At 41.6% G+C, this 17040-nt stretch overlaps 1 pseudogene; it reads right to left on the reverse strand.

Moving 5' to 3' along the window:
* Nucleotides 1-15849: 15849 nt before the first annotated feature.
* On the reverse strand, nucleotides 15850-15968 carry LOC134946363 (5S ribosomal RNA; annotated as a pseudogene).
* Between the last annotated feature and the right edge of the window lie 1072 nt (nucleotides 15969-17040).

Genomic DNA, 17040 nt, shown 5'->3' on the forward strand with positions numbered 1-17040 from the left:
GTTTGATGTTGTTTCAGGACTTCTCTTATCAGGTGGCGATGAAACGCCGTGAATTTTTGCCGGTGTGCAAGTTACTGTTCGAAGCGGGAGTTCGCTTCGCTCTTCTATACCCTGCCAAACTTCGAGTACATCATGACGGGAAACAATTCTTTTTTGATTCAGTGGAACCAGCCAAGACTTTCGTGGCCTCTCTTCCTGCTATCTCTACTGCCGCGGAGTGATTGACTGTCACGCCAGCTAGTATTGTGCAATTGTTCTTATTGCAATTATCATCATGATGTTTCTCGCTGTTTATTTCATCATGTTGTGGTTAACTGTTATTTTATGTCCCGGGCTGTTTCTGACTGACGCCGTTCACGGGATCTTACTTTTGTTCCATCTCATTGCCTGCTTTTTTGTTCTTTCCTTTTTCTCTTCCTTTTCTAGCTCTCTTCACCCCTCTCTCCCTTTTGTTATTCTTTCCTTTTTCCTCCAGCTCCTTTCCCACCTTATTCATATCAGAGGTTTTTATTTGTTTCATGATAGACTGCTCTGGTCTATTGCGTTGGTTCTTATAATGTTACAAAATGGAAGAACTGCAGGACTTATGTCATATGTTATTTTGTTTGTCTTCTTCTGTTGTATGCTGTTGTTGGGGTTGGTGGGTCACACGCGGTCGCACCTTGTAGTTCCCTTGCTCGCTGGGACATGGGGGACTCCTTTCCTTGCTGTATTCAAATTTACTTCTTTTACTAAATGTGGTATTGGCTAATCCTATAGACCCTGCTACTTTATCACTGAGTAGAAAAACACATGTTAAATTCCTATCCTGGAATGTGGAGGGCTTAAATACCCCTATAAAGAGGAAAAAAGTGTTACAACACCTTAAACGTCTTAAACCGGACGTAGCGGTACTCCAGGAGACCCATTGGAGGGAGGGTGACAATAATAAATTGCGGGACACTTGGATAGGGGAATTCTTCTCTGCCTCCTTTACGACTAAAAAAAGGGGTGTGATGCTGCTTCTTCATAAGTCTCTACGTTATGTTGTCCTTGATAAACTGTGTGACTCTGAAGGCAGATTTCTATTTGTTAAACTGCGCATTGAAAACTCAATTTACACGATAGCCACTATATGTGGTGAGGATGAGAATAAAAGGTAAAAGGCACCCAATGGCCCGAATGGTGCCTTTTTTACCGATCTTTATGTTAAATTACAGGAATGGGCTGAAGGGGCCATCATTTTGGGTGGGGATTTTAATGCTACTTTGGACCCTATGTTAGACAGATCAGGTACCGGGGGGCGGGGTAGCGCGCCATCCGCATTACGATTTTTTATTTCTTCCTTGCAGCTGTCAGACCCGTGGCGTCATCAACATCCTGTGGAAAGGGATTACACCTTTTATTCTCATCCTCACCACACCTCCACTAGAATTGACTTTTGGCTTTTGCCTACACATTTACTTTCCAGGGTCTCTCAATCTAAGGTGGAAAATATTGTCATCTCCGATCACGCCTCTACCTGGTTCACTTTATCTCTTTCTAATCCCTCAATGACTTCATTTAATTGGAGATTTCCCTCGTAATTTTCTAAATTATGTGGATGACAATCTACAACACATGGACGACATTAATCTGTTCTGGGCCGCATCAAAACCGGTACTGCGTGGTCATATAATTAATTATGTTGCCCATAAACGGAGAGTACTTAATCAGAGGTATACGGATCTTGGACAGACATTGACTACAGCATATGCAAATATGTTGAGATCTGACACCGCTGAGACTCGCCACACATATTTGACCACTAAACACCTTTATGACACTCTATGTACCGAGCGTGCTCAATGTGTCTTAGATTTTCAAAAACATCGATACTTTAGATGGGGTAATAGGTCAGGCAAATTGCTGGCTAACGTGGTTAGAAGTCAGCGCCCCCCATTTACTGTCTTGCGTATTCTCTCAGACGGACAGGTTTTAACTGCTCCCTCAGAAATAACAGATTCTTTTTTGAATTATTTTAAGACATTGTATGCTGCTCCACCGGATCACCCTTCTTTAGGTATGTCCTTCCTCAGATTGGCAGGTTCACCTGTTTTGACGGATGAGGAACATGAATCTCTTACTGCCCCCACCAATGACTTAGAAATTTTATCTGTGATAAAACGCCTAACCAACGGTAAGGCTCCTGGCCCCGATGGCCTATCCGCAGAATATTATAAAATATTGGCTCCACATATCGTCCCTCATTTAGTTGTCCTTTTTAATTCAATTCTTTCTGGCCAAGCCCCACCTCCCTCCTTTACTCAAGCCCGCATTATCCTGATACCCAAACCTGGGAAGGATCCCACTTTAATACAGTCCTATCGCCCCATATCTTTACTAAACCAAGATTTAAAACTATTCACTACCTTGCTGGCACAGCGTCTACAGTTACTGCTTCCAAAGTTGCTTCACCATTCCCAATCTGGTTTTGTGAAAGGCAGGTCCTCTGTACATAATATTAGACAAGTGGTCGCTGCTCTTACACAATCCACGAGAGTAACTGGGGGAAGTTCTTTATTGGTCAGCTGTGACGCCGATAAAGCCTTTGATCGAGTTTCCTGGAACCATCTCCTTAGGCTTTTTCACCTACAAAATTTTGGTTCCTCTTTTGTCCGACTTTTTCGCATGTTATACTCTAGCCCGACCGCGTTTCTCACGGTAAACGGCTTGAACACTGATAGTTTCTCACTCCACAGGGGCACTCGGCAGGGTTGCCCCTTATCTCCCCTACTTTTCGACTTAGCCCTAGATCCCCTTATTAGGCAATTCTACAAAAATACTGACTGGCTAGGCATAAAAATTGGTTCTCATGAGCTTAAGGTTTCGGCCTATGCTGACGACTTGTTATTATATTTTGCTAACCCTCAAGAGGCCTTTCCCAGTTTTTTAAGACTTCTTCATACATTTGAGTCCATTTCAGGGTTCCAGGTAAATTAATCTAAAACAGAGGCCTTGGCATTACATTCAAAAGCTGTGGAGGGGTGGGATGGCCGATTTCCTTTTAAATGGGCACACTCCTCTCTGAAATATTTGGGACTTAATATCCCGGTGCTTCCGTCTGACCTATATAGGGTTAATTTCCCAACAGTAATCTCTCGCATTATGGCAGATTTTCAATCTTGGAAACACCTCCCGCTTTCATACATTGGCAGATGCCATTTAATTAAAATGATCTCGTTCCCCAGATTGCTTTATCCTATACAAATGCTCCCTTTGATGCTTAAGGATTCAGACATTCGGTTACTGTCTACGGCCATGAGTAAATTCATATGGGCGGGGAAAAAGCCTAGAATTTCACTTTTTAAGTTAAGCCAAAGTCAAAACTATGGGGGTATTAACTTGCCTTGTATACGCAGTTATGTTTTAGCAGCGCAATACAGAATAGCAGTTGATTGGTTACAAGGATCCTCTGATTTTGCAAATACTGATTTGGAACAAGCCTTTTGTCCAGACATTCTCCTCCCTAGTTTACTACATATGAAACCCACTACATATCCTCCACATGTGGCCTGTAACCTATTATTAATTAGTACTTGTATGGCATGGAGACGATCTCGCTCCCGGATGGGCATCTCGACCTATACCACACTATTTCTTCCACTATCACACAAGGACTTTCAAATACCTTACACTACTACATCTACTGTGCTTAGGGACTGGTATTTTGGAGGTTTGCGCTTAATTCACCAGATTATAGATCCAACCTCCCTTAAAGTGCTCTCCCACGATTGTTTGGTGGAGAAATTCCCTAATTTATATATCCCCCTTTTTCTTTATTTTCAGATACGTAGTTATGCTACAAAGGTGGTGTCTAAATTGTCTATATCTGACAAGGCGAATGTGCTGGATGGTGCGCTACGTTGCTGCCCAGGGAGGGGTTGCTCCACATCTGTTATTTATGTACATATCAAACGATCCGTGAATGTTGATACTCTGTCTACGGGTATGGCTAAGTGGACAAATGATTTTCCATCTTTACCTTTCAAATCTATACTTGATGCCTTTGTACGGCTTAACAAACTTTTGATTTCAACATCTTATGCAGAAATGACGTATCAGATCTTACATAGATCTTATATTACACCTAAGTAGCGCTGTCTCATGGGTATATCATCGACTTCTGCCTGTTTTAAGTGTCAAGCTCCTGATGCAGATCTCTATCATTGTTTATGGAGCTGCCCTGAGGTGGCCAAGTTTTGGTCGCTTGTACAGAATTATATTCAAAACACCCTGGGTATATCTTTCGCCCTTTCTCCTGAATGGGCCCTTTGGGATATATATCCGACTTCTAGTGGGAGGCCGCCCATGGGACACCGCAACTTAATAGCAAAAATTGCTGCCGCAGGGAGGAAGACCATCCTCTCACAGTGGATATCCTCAGACACTCTGACCCTTACGTTATTACTGCCTAGAATCACTCATTTATTCAATATGGATTGGTTGGAAATGTCCATTAATAAGGAGGCGAGGGCAGACAAATTTTTTAAAACCTGGTTGCCTTATATAAAAACTTTGCCTCGGGCCCAAAGAGATATAATGCGGAAAGGTGTATTACTTACCTCCTGGTACAACTTGGAGATGCTCTCCTTGAACTGTCCTCCGTTTTGAGCTCTCATTGACACTGCTTAAAATTGATTGTGTTGTTGCCTTTTGATTTGATATGTGTTTTTGTGCGATGTGCGGGACGTGTGACCACCTCAATATTCATTTTTATCTGTTTACCTGATATATTTCATGTTTGCTTTAATTCATTTGCTGTTGCAGATCTACTTATTACTTATGCATATATTTTTTGTATGTTGTGCATTTCTTCAATAAAATGTTTAAAAAAAAAAAAAAAAAATAGCAGTAGGGGTAAACACAGTTAGTTGCTTAAGGGGAGTTGTCAGGCAAAGGACAGGATTTCTCCAGCTCCGTGAAGGATAGGTATCTGGTAGAACATGGTAGGAGTTAGTACCTGCCTGCCAGAACCACGGCCCCTGCAATAAGCGTCCAGCCCAGCTAGAAAGAAAAACAACACTTGCTCACATCTCGGAAGCAGGATCCGGCGCAGGTAGGACCTTTCTCCCCTTGCAATATATATATATATATATATATATAGTTTATGAGGTTAAAAAAAGTAAATCCGTCCATCGAGTTCAACCTATTTGTGTTACTCTATTATTGTCAGGACTAATTTTATCTGTTGATAAAGTTGGCCGTCGTGTTGTATTTCCTAATTTTATTATAACTATAGTACATGATCTATCCACCATAACCCTGTATATCCTTATCCATTAGGAATTTATCTAGCTCATTCTTAAAAGTATTGACCAAGTATGCCATTACTACTCTCTCAGGCAGGGAATTCCAAACTCATATTGTCCTTACTGTGAAAAAAACTTTTTGCCTCTGTGAATGGAATCTCCTCTCCTCTAACCTAAGTGGGTGTCCACTTGTCTTCTGTGTTGGTCTTACCAAAAACAGATCCCACGAAAGCTCTGTATATTGTTCCCTTATATATTTATAAATTTTGATCATGTCCCCTCTTAATCTCCTCTTTTCCAGCATGAACATGTCAAGCCTTGCTAGTCTTTCCTGGTATTCCAGCGTCTCCATCCCCTTAATCAGTTTGGTCGCCTACCTCTGATCCTTATCCATAGGCGGCTCCTGGGGGGGGGGCACCCGTGCCCGTGCCCCCCCTGTTGTTTCAGAGTCTGTGTGGTAACCAATGGGGAGGCTGGAGCTGTAGCTCCTGCCTCCCCCTGCTCACACCGCAACCTACCTCCCCCACTGCCAGCCAGCCAGAGTCCAGCCCAGGCATGGGGTTCAAATGCCAGCATCGAGTAAGACTGTTACTTATGACGGCGCAGAAGGCTTCATTAGCCCTCATTGCACCGCACAGTATCCCAGCGCTTCCTCCTCCACTTCCTTTACCACCATGTTAGGCGCAGTCAAACTCAGCCTCAGCTTTGAGAAGGCGGCCCATGTGATTGTGACAGGGTTGTCCTGCAGATGTCTTATGCTGCTTGTTGGAGATCCAGCTGGCTGCTTCTACTGATCAAAGATGGGCAGTTTGTGTCCTGCAATCTGAGTCTCACTGCAGTGCCAAAAATAAGGTATGCTGCTCCTGCCACCACCAACTAAAAACTTTAATAATTATATTGTGCTGGGGTGCCTTCCAGGCTCCCATAACTAATGGAACAAATGACCAACATTTCAAGGCCCAATCAGCCTTTTCATCAGGGTGAAACATTGGCAATAAACCAGGATGCGTTTCTACAGCCAATCATTACCTGGTGGCATATTCTGTGAGGCCACGCCCCCTGTGATACCACACCCCTTATCTGGGAGCACGCGTGCCTTAGGTGCATGTAAATATAAGTATACAGATGTGGAAAAATCCACAAGGAACCAGCGCTCAAACCCTAGTTGTAGTAGTAAATGATTGTAGGATTGTGTTGAAACTAAGTGCACTAATGAAAAGGCAGGTAATGCACTTAAGTTATTTATTTAAAGCTGCTAAGATAATGTTTTTCCCAAAAGACAAAAAAAATCAGTTTAGATAGTCAATGGGTGATTGAAGCACGCTCCTGGTTTGAGCTTACTTATAAAATGCAAGGTTCAATTGAAAGAACAAATGCTGTAATTTTTGCAAAGTCGAAAATGAAAAAAAGAAAAAAGAAAGAAAAAGATGCCACAAAAAGTCTACTAAAGTCCAAAGAGTTTGTAAAGTCTGTACAGACTGCGGCACCCCGCTGGTCTGTGCTCTGAAGTGAAAAGTTCTCTTGTACAGTGATGGACAGTGGTAGTGTATGCTTAGGTTAGAGTGGAGAATAAAGACCCTGGACTGGTGCTCTTCCTCCTGCCACACGTCCCACAGTAGAGCGCCTGATTCAGACTCGCTCTGTGGGGCTGTAAGCCTGGGGTGCGTGCCTGTCACAGAGGCGAAGTGGACACGGCCGGAGCTCTCCGAGCGGCTGGCCGCGCCTCTCCTCCTCCTACAGGGACTTACCTTCTCCCTTTCCCTCCGCCTTCCACTACACGCTGTCTCGAGCTTCTTCCGTAACTTAGCAACCGGTTGCTTCCGGAACTCCGGATCACGTGACCGGACGGTTTGCAGAAAAGATTAGCTGCGCTGTCCTTCTTTACAATGAACATTCGTCCTCAGTCCAATGTAGTTAGATGGGTGGCTCCAACGCGTTTCGACCTATTGGGGTCTTCCTCTGGGAGTCCTTTGTGTGTTTGAGTTGCAGGATTTAAGGTGTCCTCATAGGGTGGGATCATTTCCCATTGGTCCTCTGGTCTGGCTTTTGCTCGCAGCTTGTCAATCGAACTTGATGGGAGGATGTAACATATTCACAGTCCTTTAAAGTGTGCACAGTATTATAAAAAATAAAAAATAAAAAAATGTATCTGTAGTAAAAAGGATACATATATAGATATAGTGTAGCAGTTTTCTGAAGTATTCTTGCAGGATGGTGTTACTACTAAGATAATGAACCTTGGGCTATTTCAGCGCTGTGTTCAAAGTGCATGGGATTAATGTGGCAGGAGGAAGAGCGCCAGTCCAGGGTCTTTATTCTCCACTCTAACCTAAGCATACACTACCACTGTCCACTGTTCATCACTGTACAAGAGAACTTTTCACTTCAGAGCACAGACCAGCGGGACGCCGCAGTCTGTACAGACTTTACAAACTCTTTGTACTTTAGTAGACTTTTTGTGGCATCTTTTTCTTTCTTTTTTCTTTTTTTCATTTTCGACTTTGCAAAAATTACAGCATTTGTTCTTTCAATTGAACCTTGCATTTTATAAGTAAGCTCAAACCAGGAGCGTGCTTCAATCACCCATTGACTATCTAAACTGATTTTTTTTGTCTTTTGGGAAAGACATTACCTTAGCAGCTTTAAATAAATAACTTAAGTGCATTACCTGCCTTTTCATTAGTGCGCTTAGTTTCAACACACCCCTACAATCATTTACTACTACAACTAAGGTTTGAGCGCTGGTTCCTTGTGGATTTTTCCACATCTGTATACTTACCATTTAAGGGGGGTGGAACACCCCTCATTACCAGCAGCACACCCCGACTCATATTAACACCTCAGTGCGCAGAGAACCCATTTCTGTATATCTGCAATAATTGTTCCGAGTCTGCTGCAAGAGGTTAACTGTATACCCTTATGGGTATTCTAGACAACCAACAGGATAGGGAACTTAGAGCCCATACACTTTTCTCACAATTTAATGACACTCCCAATGTTTTACATAACACCAATGATTTCTTCAAACACTTTACGCAGCTGGAGAAACTAATTACAAAAGAGAACAAGTTATGGTGGGATGTGCAAACACTGAACTGGTATCAAGTAAACAAAGTTATACCAAAGGGTCTTAAGTTGAAGAAGGCACCAGCATTACACAACCCAGATCCAACTTTTACCAACAGATGGAATACGATATTAAATGATTGCTCACACCAACTGATACAGCTCCTGATAGACACTCACACTGGAGAATTAACCAGACTAAAGACAAGTATCAAACAATTGAATGTGCAGCTTGAACCATTTGAACAGGATCAGGAATTTCACACACTAACAGAACTCACTCTCAAAAGGGTAAGACAAGGGGAGGAAAAAATAATAGCAGTCAAGAAAAATAAGATACTTAGGGACAAATTTGGTGTACATCACAAAGCACGACCAAAGAACAGGACCAAAGGGACACAAAAACAATGGCCTATTAACATTACAAAAAAAGGTACAGCAGCCAACCTTCAGAAATCAGGAAATTCCAGGACACCTGTCTACAAAAGACAAAGACTAACATATCAACAGTATATGACAAAGTTACACTCACAAACCCCTAGAGAAACGTGCAAGATTCCACAATATAAGACAATCGATACATCACTAGATTCCACTACCAGTACAGACTGGGACACTTCCTTCTCTGTATATGACATTGAAGAGGATTTACCACACGAACTAGCGAGGCAATCTTTGGAACAAGGGTGGCTGGACACCGAGTTACCAGCACTTAACTCCTTACCTTTACACACAGACCAAACCGAAAAGAACACACTCACCGCTACAGCTAATATTGAGTCAACAGAAGTTGGCACACTACCTCAATGTGCAGATCAGAATTTTTTAGGATCAATGACAGACCGCATCCACCAGGAAGGGTCTGTCAGAACACACAAATCATCGAAAAGGAAACTGTCAGAACCAGACGAGGATGCAGGGGAGGACAAAAAAGGCAGACACGGGCCGTGATTAACACTGATAAGAAAGGACAAGGGATATTCAACCTCCGTAACATCACCTTAGACACTCACCAAGTCAGTGCCCTTGATAAGGGAATTAAATTTGCACCAACCAGATCACTCAAACAAAAATTCTCCCGCAAATTGACACTCAAGAAATATTTACATACGACACCAATATGGCAACATAAACCCACTAGCAATGACCCATTTGTACATACCAGTTTAAAACCCAAATCGCAGTTTTATCCCAGCTACATGACGGGCAACCACATATCTACATTTACCAGCATGGTGGAAAAGGACATCATGAAACTAGATAGACAGAATCCCAGGCCTAGACAATTGCACATGACCAATAAGGAAAGGAGAGCCATCTCTGATCGAAGTAAAAATACTGATATAATCATAAAGCCAGCTGATAAGGGAGGGGGGATAGTACTTCTCAATAAAGTGGACTACATGGAGGAGGCCAATAGGATTCTTAATGATACTAACACTTACAAAAAACTGAAAGGAGACCCCACCACCTTGTTCAAACAACAATTACAAACTCTACTCAAAGAGGGACTAGACATAGGCATTCTATCCTCACAGGAACACACTTATCTGGACACACAGCATCCCATAATACCGGTATTTTATTATTTACCAAAAATCCATAAACATCCGACCAAACCACCAGGTAGACCAATTATCTCCGGTATAGGTTCTATCAGTTCCAATTTATCACAGTACATTGACACTTTCCTGCAGCCATATGTCAAACAGCAAAAATCGTACCTCAAGGATACCACGGACATCCTACAGAAATTGCAATCAATTTCATGGGAAGACAATTACTGGTTAGCTACAAGTGATGTTACATCCTTGTACTCTGTTATAGATCACACACAGGGACGACGTAGCATACAACATTTCCTAGACAATGACCCAGACATGATGGTAGAATAACGGGAGTTCACAATTATGTCTGGTTCAATTACGATTTTTTTCTGCAAACCACAGGGACCGCTATGGGGACGAGATTTGCGCCAAGTTACGCAAACCTTTTTATGAGTAAATGGGAAGAAAACATCATATGGTCGGACCCAGACCTTGGCGCAAATCTCGTCCTCTGGACCAGGTACATAGATGATGTATTTTTCATCTGGAAAAGGGACGAACAATCACTCAAGAGTTTTTTTTTATCACATCTTAACAACAATGACCGCAATCTGCAATTCACCTCACATTACAGTCAAGAAAAGGTAGAATTTCTAGATCTTAATATCTTTGTACATGAAGGGACGTTGCATACCAACACATTTAATTAAGCAGTTGATGTAAACCGCTTTATACTAGCCTCAAGCGGACATCACCCTACCTGGCTTAACGGTATCCCGATGGGCCAGTTCAAAAGACTTAGACGCAACTGCTCTAGGCTAAATGATTACGACATACAGGGACACACTCTTAGTGAAAGATTCAAAGAGAAACACTATCACCCTGACCTGGTAAAAAGGGCCTTTGATACAGTTTGAGCAAATGATCTCTCAACACTTTTGGACTACAAGAACAAATCCGCACAAAAAAATATGACTGAAGGACCCATGTTTATCACACAATATTCTGATCAGGCACATAAAGTCAAAAAGATTCTAAAAAAACACTGGCCAATATTACTACAAGATGACACCCTGGCAGAGATACTACCACAGAACCCGAAGGTAGTATACAAAAAAGCTCCCGACATAAAACAAAAACTTATACATACTTGTATACCTCCGACAAACACAATACAGACAACCATTGATGGTTCACATAACAAAGGAGGTTTTTTTCACTGCGGGGCATGTGTAGGATGTAAGGTAACCAACTCCAAGAGTACTACACCAACATGCAGCATAAAATCTAAGGTTAATACACATGAGTTTAAGATCAGGGATAGGTTGACATGCCACAGCAAGGGCATTATATACAGCCTCCAGTGCCCATGCGCTAAACAATACGTAGGAAGAACAATACGACCACTGAAAGTCAGAATTGGGGAACATACGTAATATCAGGAAAGGCACAGAAGACCATCCATTATCCCAACATTTTAAAGAGTTTCACAACTCAAACCCTACTCAAGTTTACTGGACTAAAAGAGGTTAAAAAGAACTGGAGAGGAGGTGATTTCATTTCCAGAAATAATAAGGAAGAACTGTGTATGATGATCAATTTAGGGACACTGGCCCCCAAAGGGCTCAACATTGACAACGAAATCAGGTCTGTTATATGCAAATGAAGCCATATCCCTTTTAAATTTATTTTAAATGTGTTCCAAACAGCAGCTAATCTTTATTATCCTATCGATATGTCACATTAAAATGATGACAGGCATTGGTTAATGATGTAGAAAGTTAATCATTAATCCAAAACTACAAAGAAAAAGCGCTGGGCTAAATGTGTATCAGCTGTCCCAACTTCCAAATGATCTTTAGAATCAATCAATTTTCCCTGCCTCTATTTTGGACTGCAGCTCTCAAGTTAATGGGTTGTTGATTCCCAAATATCAGAAAAATCACAGAAAAAATAGAGAAAGCGCTGTCCAAAATATAGGCTTTTATTAAAATATAGTAAAACCACCATACAGATAACATAAAACTATTATAACACCTATTAATACAGTTTACTTATATACTTTACTGGAAATCTCCTGCTGTCATTAAATAATGCTCTGCACAACTGACACAGTAGTTTCCCTGACACCTACAGTTGCTTCTTAGTAAACCAATGTATCATATGCATACAATTTCCTCCACAACGCACATTTGTATATAATCAATATCACACTGATAAAGGCAGTATACTAGGGACTCTCTAAAAGCTCCATAGCCCAATCATAGCTAAAAAGGGTTAAATTAGCACAGATGGTCAAAACTGCTCAGATCCTCTCACTCAGGCAGCGTTTTGATGTAATAAATGGACAATGTCTCTGTTGTTAAATGTGCTGGAATTAGAGAGATAGAATCAATTGACTGACAGTCTTAAAAGTCTCCACAGAGTAACCGCTAATATCAGTTGTATGAACTAACGGGCATCCCCGTTATAATAGAATTAATGCAAGTGGATAATTGTCATTGAGAGTGTACTGGGATTCACAGTTATTATGTGTCCATTGCAGCCGTGTCAGTTTTGAACTTTTTGCTCACCAGTGCCGTTCTGCTGTTACACCTCCCGCCGATCACCCGTTCTTATCCCACACAGCGCTCAGCGGTTTTGCCGCTAGCACCGGCGCTGGGGATCTCCTGCTGGAGAAGATGATATATCGTCTGTAGCTGGGGGTGAAGGATGATCTTCCGGCCAATGGTTGGATGGCTCCGCTGGCCGCCGATGAGCGGTCAGCAGCTTGTTGGATCGCACAGAGCTTTCGCTGACACTGGAAATATACTTCTGAGGAAACGGCCACAGTCACAAGGTCGAGAAACGCGTTGTGTGACCCCCTATCTACGTGGATGCAATTATCCTGAAAGCAGCCTGCATTACTCCCAGTGTCAGCGAAAGCTCTGTGCGATCCAGTATCCCGTGGTGCGGACTGGGCATGTGCAGTCTATGTGGACGTCAGTTCCACGTTCCTGTCAGTGTGGAATGCACTTGGAACGCACGTGTACTTTCAGTCATGTGTTTCCTGTGGTAAATAACAGTGAGGTGTTCGTTCTGTTCTTTAGAGCGGCTGACATTTTCTTGAAGGCCATGGTGATGTACATGATAAAATAAGCATTAGAAAGTCTGGTGGCCATTTTGTGAAGGTCTGGTACACAGCTTTCTGTCGATGTATTCCAGGATCGCTCCCGCAGGAACATATAATAGGGAGATATTAAAGTGGATCTAGTGCATGATTAAAACTGCGAATATTGCATTGTGCAAATGTTAAATAAATGATCATGCTATTAAATAAAAGGCTTGTTCATTTGTTAAAAGAAAACAAATATTTAAATGCTGCAGTATTGTTATGGCAAATCACGGCTTGTGGGTGCAGTATATTAAGTGCATTTATTTATTAACCCTAAGTGGCGAGCTGTATTATGTAATATGAATATTATGCTATTAATATATGAAATGTTATGTGTATAGTATATATTTATATTTATTCATGTATTGGTATGTAATGTATGTATAATATTATAAATATGTGTATAGATGGAATTAGAGAGGATTAAAAGTGTGTATAAAATGATATGTATTAAATAATATATACTAGTGTATTGTTCATATATGTGTATGTGTATGGATTTGTTTATTTGTGTGGTAAAAGATGTAATAAATAGCTTAAATATAGGGAGGTAGAAACTGTGGTACAATAATATATAGGAAAAGACTCCTTGTAGCAGCACTGACGGGGTTAACATACATTACATGGGGCACTGTGGAAGAAGCTAGGGAAGCTTCCAGAGTGTCCCCGCGCTCATAGAGCAAAGGACTCACGCGGGCAGAGCGGGAAAACAAGGGGGGTCACGAGAGGCTAAAGGGGCCGCGTGCCACTAACGGGGAGAATATAAAAAGCGCTCCCCGTCAGCGGCGCGGCAGACTGCTGTTCCCCCTGTGAGTGCGCTCACCTGGATTCCTACCCCGTTGACAGATGCATACTGTCACTGCGGTCAGCGGAGTTCAGGTGACGTAGCCGGAGCAGGGCTGGCGGAGGAGCGCTGAAGGGCGGCGGGGCGAGTACTATCGATTGTACTCACCGCTGTGCCAGTGTTGCCAGGGACGCCTGCGGGATCCAGAGGGCCGGAGGGCTCAAGGACCCCGCCGCTGACGAGAGAGAGGGTCCGGCGCTGGTCTAGGCGGAGGAGAGCTGGGAGTGAGGCTCGCTGCAGCGGCACCAGCAAAAGTGACGGTCCATAGCAACCAACCATAACAGCTACTCTGGTTGGTAGAGGCGGAGCAGAGGGAGCGTGTAGCACAGAGGGACCTCAGCCTGTCAATCAGTGCATCATTGAGCAGAAGGAGGAGTCGGGGGAGCCGTCAGCAGCAGTACTACTAGAAGTGTGAGTGTAAAATCCTGCACCTATTTTCACACCTAAGCTAAGCACAAGAACACCAGTGCTAGGAAACATTCAGCCACAATTAGAATACGATTGAGGGCAGCAGTTATTAAGGAGTCAGGGGCAGTAATTACTGTGAAAGAATAACAAACTATATTCCAGAGATTTACGATACCTGTATGATAGCCCTATGTGAGATATCCTATAGAGCAGTAAAGAGGTTGAATAGTACTGCTAGGATGTATAGTACATGAAGTGGGATGAGACTGTAACTTTGTTCATATAACTACAAGTTCCCCACTATTTAAGGTGTCATTTTGAAAAAGAAAGGAGAGACTGTTACCTGTCTTATTACCGCATCAACTATTAAATTCAACGTTTAGATTTTTTAGTAGATTTAATAGATATATCTCTGCCCAGGAATTAACAAAGAATTGTAGTTATATAAAAAGAAAACTATTAGCATGGCATTCATAGTAGAAAATGAACATTTCATGCTAGAGGATTTTAACTCATCTGCAGCTCAATAACTTTAAGATACCACACATAAATTATACAGCTGTAAAGGAAAGTCCTGCATAAGAGATATATTGAATTATTTGTCCACGAAGCTGGAGAGTTCAAGTATTTTGAAACAAAGTATATTCAATGTAAGTAAAACTGGCACCAGTATTATACAAAGGACTAATTCCATCTAATACTAAAGGAGCAGAAAGGATACATGATTTATAGTACAAGGAAAAGATCTAGTTTTCTACTGAAGTGTGATACATTGGTATGGAAAAGATACTTTTTATTCTCAATAACAGAGAGGGAAAGAAACATAAGTGACACTATAGAATACAGTGACTAATACAGCTGTGTTTCTTGCTGGTATAGAGGATTCAGTCACACTAAACAAGGAGATAGGAGCCAAAAGTTGTTATTACAGAGTAATGTTAAACTGTGGTTATGGATTATTACTACTACTAATTGCCTGAATTTAATGAGTTTTTATTAGTGCACTATCACAGTAAGAGTACCCGGGTCACTCTAACACCTAAAGGTGTTGTTTAAAAGAAGGTAATTTTTGTATTGCATGCAAAACAATAACTTGTATAGTTTCAAAAAGGGGGATTAGTGGGATAGGATTGTAAATGTGATTTAGTTTTGCTATGCTAGTGAAATGTGTTTGTTGTTAATTCTTAAACCTTCCTTTTTGATGAATAAATACCTTTTACTCATATTTACCATATGTAATGTTATTTGAAGAATCCATCTGGAGATCCTGAAACAGCGAATAGAAGAACAGGTATAACATTGTGGGAAAAAGGTGCACACATATATACATTTATGAGACAGACTGATTTACAGTTAATATTTATTACTAGAAAGAGGCTTACCCAGGCAAGCCCACATATTAAGCTTGGGTGGAGGCACAGATATTAATTAACCATCCCTTAGGGAGATAAGTGAGAATCTCATATTAGAGTATTAGGGGAGGGGTTACAATTATAACATATGAGGTTAAACATACATTTGTATTGTTTGATCGTATGTGTGTAAATGTCACCCATGTATGGTCTACAACACCAAGTCTTCGCGGATAGTCCCCCATCCCAGTACTGGCCTGGCACAACACTGCTTAGCTTTTAAGATCGGACGAGATTGGGCATGGCAAGTGTGGTGTGGTTGTAGTAGTTGGAATGATTGCATACATATGGACTATAGTAAGGTTTCAAATTGCACATTTTATTCAAATCGTATTATTAATAAATGATACAGCATGCGTGCCAGGTCATTTTGACAGAGAAAATAAATATATAGCAGGATGTGGCATAAATGAACAAAGATAGGGTATGCATATTGGTAAAAAATGAGTAATAGGCATAAGGCTGATCTACAAAAAAGGGGATGATGTAGATGTCGTTAGTTATACAGTATGTGCAAACAATAGACCGGAACAGTACCTTTTTTGATCAGAGGGACAGTGCTATCTCGTAGCTGTCATTGACGCCATCGGGGAAAAGTGTGTTCAATTCATAAATCCAGTACATCCCTTGTATGGATAGTAGGTTTAAAAGTCTCCTCCTCTGGCACCTGAGGTCACTAATTCAGTGCCTTTAAATGAGAATTAATCTGGATCCGAGATGTGATATGTCATGAAGTGTTTGGAGACTGTGGGGTAAATTTACTAAGATTCGTATTTTCCCGTTTCAGGTCAAAGTTCAATCACGAATGACATCGAAAGTGTAAAACTGCAACTTTTTGAATTGATTACGACTAATTTACTAAGCTGTCGTATTCGGGTTTTTCTTTTGTTCCGATGTCGATGTCATTCGTGTTTTTTTTTCTATTTTTACGGCAGTGATTAGCAAAACACTGCCGACTTTTTTACAATGAATCTCGGCCGGATCTGTGTGATCCGTGCTGGGGTTCATTTTTTTTGTTTTTTTTTTAAATTAAACACTGTCAAATATTTAAAAAAAAATTGCGTGGGGTCCCCCCTCCTAAGCATAACCAGCCTCGGGCTCTTTGAGCCGATCCTGGTTGCCGAAATATGGGAAAAAAAATGACAGGGGTTCCCCCATATTTAAGCAACCAGCATCGGGCTCTGCGCCTGGTCCTGGTTCCAAAAATACGGGGGACAAAAAGAGTAGGGGTCCCCCGTATTTTTAAAACCAGCACCGGGCTCCACTAGCTGGACAGATAATGCCACAGCCGGGGGTCACTTTTATATAGTGCCCTGCGGCCGTGGCATCAAAAATCCAA

The sequence above is a fragment of the Pseudophryne corroboree genome, chromosome 7 (genome assembly GCF_028390025.1).
Source record: "Pseudophryne corroboree isolate aPseCor3 chromosome 7, aPseCor3.hap2, whole genome shotgun sequence".
NCBI lineage: Eukaryota > Metazoa > Chordata > Amphibia > Anura > Myobatrachidae > Pseudophryne > Pseudophryne corroboree.